This window comes from Lissotriton vulgaris, chromosome 1_1, assembly GCF_964263255.1.
Source record: "Lissotriton vulgaris chromosome 1_1, aLisVul1.2, whole genome shotgun sequence".
NCBI lineage: Eukaryota > Metazoa > Chordata > Amphibia > Caudata > Salamandridae > Lissotriton > Lissotriton vulgaris.
This window is the reverse complement of record NC_141685.1, coordinates 270,341,662-270,351,533: the sequence shown is the minus strand read 5'-3', so window position 1 is coordinate 270,351,533 and position 9,872 is coordinate 270,341,662. Positions and strand designations below refer to the sequence as shown.

Sequence of the window (9,872 nt, the reverse complement as noted above, 5' to 3'; positions counted from 1 at the left end):
GGCCAGATTGTGAGAATCTGGCCCTTTGCGAGTGCGATTCTTGCATTTGGGATTCAGCATCCCAAATGCAAAAATCGCTAATTGTGATCTCGCAAATTTGCGAGGAATTACATTTAAGGAATCTCTATTTGAGATTCCTTAAATGCAATTCATCATCCAATTTTTGTTTGCGAATTTGCAATTTCTGGTCGCAATTTACCGCAAGGTCAGACCTCGTGGTAAATTGCGAAAACTCAGAAAAATGCATTTAAATGCATTTTTCTGAGTTGCATGTTACACACACACATGTCCTTTGGACATGTGTGTGTGCAACACCTGTGTAAAATTTCATTTGAGGGGTGCTACAGGGTGTCCTTTGGACACCCCTGGCACCCTTCAAATTGCTATCTTATTTGCGATTAGCAAATTGCTAATCGCAAATAAGGAATGCTCCCCATTCATTCCTATGGGCCTTTTGGCCCATAGGAATGCATGGGGAGTTATTCCTTATTTGTGATTAGCAATTTCCTAATCGCAAAAAAGGAATATGTAGGAATCGCATTTCTTTATGCAATTTCTACATGAATCCCGTTTTGCGAGTCCTTAATAGCGATTAGCTATGAATCGCTATTAGGGGCTCGCAAAACGGGAGAATGATGAATCAGGCTGTATAATATTCACTGCCACTGCTAATCCAGTCCCATAATGCTTTGCAGGGCCTTTGGTTGGGATTGTTTGTTGCCAATAACTGTGCTTGGGGTGGTCCTAAAATGATGGGATCACCACTCAAGTTCAACAAAATGTGCTTTTTGTTTATGCTCTTTGTGTTCAAGCCATCTGCTTGGTACTCCCCCTAAGTTAGGGGGGACCCAAAAATCATCAGCTCTCTCATTACCTAATGTTTTTGTTGTGAATTGTTTATATGCTGTTAAGCATGTTAAATTATTCATTCAAAGCATCTGAGAGTATTGCTTTTAGATGCTATTGATAGTGATGTTTTAAGCTCAGAGTTAGAATAGGGGTATGATAAGGGTTCAGGGGTTAATTTTGGTTTTGGAGTAGTGTAAAGGTTCAGGGATATGTTTGGGGTCCCATCCTCTTAGGACAAACCCAAACACAGTTATTGGCAAAAACATTCCCAACCAAAGGCCTTGCAAAGCATTATGGGATGAAATTAGCTGTGGGCAGTGAATATTACATAGTATACAATATCAAAAGTAATCTACAAAGAGCTGCAGTTCCACTGGTCGTCCCTAGATGTCCCTCACGAGTCAAATCCAAATGCTTGATGAAAGGGTTCAATGGTTTTGCATTTGACTCGAGAGGGACATCTAGGGACGACCAGTGGAACTGCAGCTTGATGTAAGAATAATTTCAATGCTTTGCATTTGACTTGTGAGGGACATCTAGGGACGACCAGTGGAAATGCAGCTCTTTGTAGAATTATTTTGATATTGGATACTATCAACCTAATTTATGAAGCCGAAATCGGCTCGCAAAGGGCCAGATTGTGAGAATCTGGCCCTTTGCGAGTGCGATTTTTGCATTTGGGATTCAGCATCCCAAATGCAAAAATCGCTAATTGTGATCTCGCAAATTTGCGAGGAATTACATTTAAGGAATCTCTATTTGAGATTCCTTAAATGCAATTCATCATCCAATTTTTGTTTGCGAATTCTCAATTTCTGGCCGCAATTTACCGCAAGGTCAGACCTCGTGGTAAATTGCGAAAACTCAGAAAAATGCATTTAAATGCATTTTTCTGAGTTGCATGTTACACACACACATGTCCTTTGGACATGTGTGTGTGCAACACCTGTGTAAAATTTCATTTGAGGGGTGCTACAGGGTGTCCTTTGGACACCCCTGGCACCCTTCAAATTGCTATCTTATTTGCGATTAGCAAATTGCTAATCGCAAATAAGGAATGCTCCCCATTCATTCCTATGGGCCAAATGCATGGGGAGTTATTCCTTATTTGCGATTAGCAATTTCCTAATCGCAAAAAAGGAATATGTAGGAATCGCATTTCTTTATGCAATTTCTACATGAATCCCGTTTTGCGAGTCCTTAATAGCGATTAGCTATGAATCGCTATTAGGGGCTCGCAAAACGGGAGAATGATGAATCAGGCTGTATAATATTCACTGCCACTGCTAATCCTGTCCCATAATGCTTTGCAGGGCCTTTGGTTGGGATTGTTTGTTGCCAATAACTGTGCTTGGGGTGGTCCTAAAATGATGGGATCACCACTCAAGTTCAACAAAATGTGCTTTTTGTTTATGCTCTTTGTGTTCAAGCCATCTGCTTGGTGCTCCCCCTAAGTTAGGGGGGACCCAAAAATCATCAGCTCTCTCATTACCTAATGTTTTCATTGTGAATTGTTTATATGCTGTTAAGCATGTTAAATTATTTATTCAAAGCATCTGAGAGTATTGCATTTAGATGCTATTGATAGTGATGTTTTAAGCTCAGAGTTAGAATAGGGGTATGTTAAGGGTTCAGGGGTTAATTTTGGTTTTGGAGTAGTGTAAAGGTTCAGGGATATGTTTGGTGTCCCATCCTCTTAGGACAAACCCAAACACAGTTATTGGCAAAAACATTCCCAACCAAAGGCCTTGCAAAGCATTATGGGATGAAATTAGCTGTGGGCAGTGAATTTTATATAGTATACAATATCAAAAGTATTCTACAAAGAGCTGCAGTTCCACTGGTCGTCCCTAGATGTCCCTCACGAGTCAAATCCAAATGCTTGATGAAAGGGTTCAATGGTTTTGCATTTGACTCGAGAGGGACATCTAGGGACGACCAGTGGAACTGCAGCTTGATGTAAGAATAATTTCAATGCTTTGCATTTGACTTGTGAGGGACATCTAGGGACGACCAGTGGAAATGCAGCTCTTTGTAGAATTATTTTGATATTGGATACTATCAACCTAATTTATGAAGCCGAAATCGGCTCGCAAAGGGCCAGATTCTGAGAATCTGGCCCTTTGCGAGTGCGATTTTTGCATTTGGGATTCAGCATCCCAAATGCAAAAATCGCTAATTGTGATCTCGCAAATTTGCGAGGAATTACATTTAAGGAATCTCTATTTGAGATTCCTTAAATGCAATTCATCATCCAATTTTTGTTTGCGAATTCGCAATTTCTGGCCGCAATTTACCGCAAGGTCAGACCTCGTGGTAAATTGCGAAAACTCAGAAAAATGCATTTAAATGCATTTTTCTGAGTTGCATGTTACACACACACATGTCCTTTGGACATGTGTGTGTGCAACACCTGTGTAAAATTTCATTTGAGGGGTGCTACAGGGTGTCCTTTGGACACCCCTGGCACCCTTCAAATTGCTATCTTATTTGCGATTAGCAAATTGCTAATCGCAAATAAGGAATGCTCCCCATTCATTCCTATGGGCCTTTTGGCCCCTAGGAATGCATGGGGAGTTATTCCTGATTTGCGATTAGCAATTTCCTAATCGCAAAAAAGGAATATGTAGGAATCGCATTTCTTTATGCAATTTCTACATGAATCCCGTTTTGCGAGTCCTTAATAGCGATTAGCTGTGAATCGCTATTAGGGGCTCGCAAAACGGGAGAATGATGAATCAGGTTGTATAATATTCACTGCCACTGCTAATCCTGTCCCATAATGCTTTGCAGGGCCTTTGGTTGGGATTGTTTGTTGCCAATAACTGTGCTTGGGGTGGTCCTAAAATGATGGGATCACCACTCAAGTTCAACAAAATGTGCTTTTTGTTTATGCTCTTTGTGTTCAAGCCATCTGCTTGGTGCTCCCCCTAAGTTAGGGGGGACCCAAAAATCATCAGCTCTCTCATTACCTAGTGTTTTTGTTGTGAATTGTTTATATGCTGTTAAGCATGTTAAATTATTTATTCAAAGCATCTGAGAGTATTGCATTTAGATGCTATTGATAGTGATGTTTTAAGCTCAGAGTTAGAATAGGGGTATGTTAAGGGTTCAGGGGTTAATTTTGGTTTTGGAGTAGTGTAAAGGTTCAGGGATATGTTTGAGTTTAGAGGTACAGGGGAATTTTTAGTGTTTAGGGCTTGTTTTGGGGTACTTGGGTAGTTTAGTGTTCAGGGGTATGTTTGTGTTTTGGTGTACCGGGTTATATTTATGGTTCAGGGCTAGGTTTGGGGTACAGGGATATTTTTAGGGGTCAGGGGTAGGTTTGGGTTTTGAGGTACAGGGGTATTTATAGGGTTCAGGGCAAGGTTTGGGTTTTGGGGTGCAGGGGTATTTTTTGGGTTTAGGGATAGGTTTGTTTTTTGGGGTACAGGCTATATTTATAGGGTTAAGATGGGTTAGTGTTTAAGGGTGTTGGGGTATTTTAAGGAGTAAGGGTGGGTTATGATTATGGGGTGCAGGGGTATTTAAAGGGAGCAGGGTGGACACCCGGAGCTGGAATGTGCAGAACCTGGGAAGAAAAAACAATGAAATATTTCACACAACGCTTGCTTTTTTTCCCCGTAATCCCGGGCCCCACACACGCCCAGATCACCAGCACACGATATGAGACATGGCATGAAGGGCAGAACGTAAAAACAACAGTTGATGGACAGAATGCAGAACAATGTCATACATTCACCCAGGTACAGAGAACTATTCCTAAATCCATCGTTTTTTTGCACTCCTTAAATCAATCATTTTTTTGCACTCCACACAACCCTAATTCAGACTTGGCCACATGCTAATCAGCCTTGACCCTGTGCTTCATGGGAACAATCCAGCCCAAACTGCCAAGCCAAGTCCTTCCTGAACCAGAATGAACCATTCTAAAACCTGTTTCTGGCTATCAGCTGTCTTCAGCCAGAATAGCATGACTTCAGTGGTGTGGAGAGCATGGGACTCACGTCTGAGCATATCCATCCCACTCAGGGTGACAAATGCAAAAACAACATTTGATGGACAGAATGCAGAACAATGTCATACATTCACCCCAGTACAGAGATCTGGGCCTAAATCCTTTGTTTTTTTCCACTCCACACCACCCCAGTTCAGACATGGCCATATGCAAATCAGCCTTGACCCTGTGCCTCATGGGAAAAGTCCAGCCTGAAGGGCGGAACGTACCACACGCCCCTAGCGTTTGTCATGCCCCCCCAGCACACGCCCACAGCACAATGCAGACACGCCCACAAGGGACTACTTTGCTGGCATGATTATTTTACCTTTTAAATGTATATGGTGGGCGACTGCGTAGCCTATGTCCTTCTGCTGCAACTGCCCTTTCCAACGCTGTATTGGGTGTTGTGATTGGTGCTGTGGTTCCTGAGATTACCCGCCTCAAAGGTTTGGGCTCCCTCTTTATTAAATTAGTATGGACTAATGTTAGAATGTTGCTTTGTGCTTTTCTTGTATTCCATGCATTACTTATAATAGAATGTTTGGGCCAAGGATTGGAACTGCTCCGTAGTCAGTTGGAGTGACCATCCTGAGCCCTCTGCACATTTATTCCTGTGTATCCCATTTACTTCATTAAACCTGCGGAAAGACTGAAGATTACTGGTCATCTATTATTGATTGATTGACTTCACAAACGTGAGCATACTTCAGGCCCTCAGAACGGAAGCTCAGATTAGCAGGACTAGCTTAGATGAAGTAAACGACCTGGAAGATCTAGAAAATTCATGGTTGAAGTAATGAGGAGTCATCACAAGACTCAACCAAAATAGAGGGACCCGAGGACAATAACGCCCCAATGCAAAATCAAGGGGAATTACCTTACTTGGGAAAAAACCTAGAAAGAAATAAAACAGCGATGATACCTATCCAGAATACCAATCAAACAACAATCAGCAATCCTGTGTCAAGTTCAGAACAACATATGGGCTCAAAGAAAACATCCCAGCAAGACATAATAACCCACCCGGAGATCCTTATGTCTGTGATAGATACCCTTCAATCATCCATCAAAGGCACTTAATTTGCAATCGTGTGAGCTTGACATCCAAATAGAGCTAACGAACATCATAGCGCTACCCATAGCAGGGTTAGACACCAAACTGGATAAACTTAACAAGCTAATAATAGCAGCACAATCAAAATACAAGCTAGAGCGAAGTATGTGCACCTGCGGCCCAATCATCGACAAGCTTAGCCTCCTTCCAACCCTCCTAGAACAAATAATAGCCCTCAGACAGAAACATACGTCAAGCACAAAGCTTAAAGAAGCTGAAAGTAAAACACAATCAGACCCCTTTAAACAGGAGGAAAAGAAAGAAGATGACAAAGCAAAATAAAAACCAGCTGAAATAAGAGTGCTCCTGTTCTAAAACCGTGCATTTCAACTAAACCAAATAAACTAACAAGAAGACAAAAAAAATGTGAAAGGAAAGCAAGAGACAAACAACTAGTAGACAACATGGAGCAAGGTACTAAAATGTTTCCAATATTTGGCGTAACTAGAGAAACAGACAATACGCTAAATGCCACAAGGGCTTCAGATGACACAACGGACACTTCAATTGAGGCAAAAAAGGAGTGGTCCCCAGCAATGGCAGCAGGGAGGAACAAGAGCCTAATAAATGAAGAGATAACAATGCCAGTAGTATAGCAGAGCCTGGTCAAAGCGCAAAAAAGTAGCAAATATCGGGGAGTGTACTGAATCCCTAGTACAGAAAAAGCTAACAACAAGCCCAGAGAGCAGCATTCAAACAGGGAGTGAACTAAGCTCAAGAAAAGGCAACATGGAAAATCAAAAAAAGAAGAGAACCTTACGAAGGGACAATGTAACAAAGGAAAAAGGAGGGGCAAGTGGGTAGATTGACATCACAACTATTCAAAAACAGCATTAAGCCCCCGAAGCGGAAGGAAGGGACAAAAGGAAAGACTAATGGGAATGAAGGCTCTAACTTGCAACAGAGTAAGGAACCCGGGAACACAGATAGGAGCCTGTTGGGAAGGTCATGGAACAAAAAGGCAAAAATGGAAATAAGCAAGGGTCTAATAATTTTGCAGTAACAAAACAACCCCACGAGGAAAGGACTGCATGACCACCACTATCCAGCCTGCCAAAAGCTCATCTCCCAGTCCCGCAATAAGGACTATCCTACAATATGGAAACTTTACATTTGGTGAAAGCAGCCCCCTTGGAAAGTATACATGGGAACTGGCCATGGGCAGCAACCTTTGAAACTGAATTGGGACCCCAAAGAAAGGACCTCGCTGCAAAAGGGAAAGAGAACAACCAGAGCACCAGTCCACCGCTAAACACCACAGTACAAGACGTTGAAAAGAGCAATACGTTCAAAGTTGACAGTCGAAGGATAGAAATATCTACATCGCCGGGAATTGATCATGAAGTCTGCAATAGCAGCACCACTGAGTGGTCAGAAGAACAACCACAACAAATACTACTAACACCAGAGTATGTGTCCCAGGGATGACATGACATCCTAAACAGAGGCAACATACTTAAATTGCTTGGAAGTCTCCCTGGGCTAAAATATTTACATTCAGCCCATCTACTGTCTGTGGAATTTTGCCAGGAAGGAAATGGTAACCTTAATGAACAAACCATTGCAACCTGGCAAACGACGGTGGTCACCCAGCTAATCATGACCTTAAAAGTACAATCAGGAAGGGGCGGTGGGCATAAGGTTTTAAAAACCTGTAAAACTATGTTACCCAGACCCACTAAAGGGAAAAACCCAAAGAGAAGGGGCACCGCCTGGTGGTAAAAGAACAGGCTTACTCAGTCCTCCAGGACGCAAGTGGAAATAGCCTATTTACAACAAGAAAGGCGTGTAAGCAAAGGCCTCTGAATACCAATAAGTCTCAGTGGAATAACTAAATACCCATATTCCTCTGCAGATATTTGCATACGAACGTCTGTTTTTAAAATCAGAAGCACTATTTTATTATTCAATGAGAATGTACAGCACAACGTTAAGCTCGTGAATATTTTTTTTAATACATTTTTAAGGAATATAACATTTAAAAGTACCTGTCCTAACACTCAAAGAGACTTAGATTAGTTGGACTTTGTGTCCTGCAACATTTCCTTTGTCTTCTGCCCTTAACCATTCCTATATCTGAAATCACTTGCGCTTTGTGTAGCAGTGAGGACAGATCCTATGAATTAATTTTTAGAGGATCTTCATTAAAAGCGAAGATCCATTAATACGTGCTGAAAAGTAGATCGAATAAATTATTCTGTAGCTCTGTGTTAAATTAAAGCGAGAGTCCTTACTTACATGCGATGGGTTTCAAGATTCTTAAACAGTGATGCAAATGAGTCTTTATTCGTTCAGTTTAATTTAATAATCTATACTACTATTATAAAGAGAGAACTTGCACCTTTTGGCCAGGTAAGCTCGGGAACCACAGCACCAATCACAACACCCAATACAGCGTTGGAAAGGGCAGTTGCAGCAGAAGGACATAGGCTATGCAGACGCCCACCACATACATTTAAAATGTAAAAGAACCGTGCCAGCAAAGTAGTCCCTTGTGGGCGTGTCAGCATTGTGCTGTGGGTGTGTGCTGGGGGCGTGACAATCGCTGGGGGCATTCCGTCACAAGTGTTGTTTTTTCTTCCCAGGTTCTATACATTCCTGCTCCCTTTAAATAGTAATTCAGTGGAGGTCCCATTCTCTTAGAACCACCCCAAGCACAGTTATGGGCAAAAATACAACTGAAAGGCCCTGCAAAGCATTATGGGATAAGCTTAGCACAATTTATAGCATTCATGAAAGGGTTTCAATGTTTTTGAATTTTACTCATCAGGGACGTCTTGGGACGACGAGGTGAACTGCAGCTTGATGTATAATATTTTAAATGCTATTGCATTTGCATCATCAGGGACATCTAGGGACATGAGGTGAATTGCAGCTTGATGTGTAATATTTTAAGTGCTATAGCATTTGCCTGGTAATATGCCCCAATGTTTTTACCGATTTAAGAGTGAATCAGTGGGTCTCATCAGGACCTGGTGCAAAATATAGAGGCATAAAGTAAACCCTCATTAGAATACAGAGAAATGACATCTGTTCTTTTAGATATTTGTCCTGAACCCTCCTGGTAGAAACATAATAAAGTTGGACAGACTGATGAGAGCAGTTAGTTGTTCGGCGGAAAAAGAGCTCCTCAGACATGTGCGCGAGACAACTTTATCGTCATTCTGTCAAGGCCGACATTTTACCCCAATCTGCCATGGCCACTTGCTAGCAAAATATCTTCCCGGTTTTAAGTCTTTCAACCCGATCCAGCATGGACGCCACGCCTCTCATTCCAGTGACGTCCAAACCAATGGCGAGCCATTCTAAACCAGTGAGGTGTTTTCGTTTGTCGGATCTCAAGCAGGGCGTGGCCGAGGTACTAATATTTGCATATTTTCTGTGCAATGGTATGGACTTCTTTTCTTTGTTTTTCTTTGTTAAATTGTCAATAATAACATATTTTAGTACCCTCAGATCTTTTACTCCTTTCCATTTCAATCAACAATTAATATATTAAAGGGGACCTATTAAAAGTAGGTATTTTTTAGCGCTACCATGTGAAATTGCACTTACCTTGTTTAGAATAGCTCTTTATTATTTGTATAGAAGGTTTCTTATAAAGAGAAGCCGCCACATCATCCATACTAATATAATAAAGAGAAAGCCCAAACCTTTGAGGCGGGTAATCTCAGGAACCACAGCACCAATCACAACACCCAATACAGCGTTGGAAAGGGCAGTTGCACCAGAAGGACATAGGCTATGCAGACGCCCACCATATACATTTAAAAAGTAAAAGACCTGTGCCAGCAAAGTAGTCCCTTGGGGGAGTGTCTGCGTTGTGCTGTGGGCTTGTGCTGGGGGGGCATGACAAATGATGGGGGCGTGTGGTACTTTCCGACCTACGGGCTGGACTGTTCCCATGAA

The 9,872-nt window shown here is 41.9% G+C and overlaps 1 pseudogene; it reads left to right on the top strand.

Annotated features, from left to right (window-relative positions):
- Nucleotides 1–9,524: 9,524 nt before the first annotated feature.
- LOC147746900 (U7 small nuclear RNA) lies at nucleotides 9,525–9,577 on the top strand (annotated as a pseudogene).
- The last annotated feature ends 295 nt before the right edge of the window (nucleotides 9,578–9,872 follow it).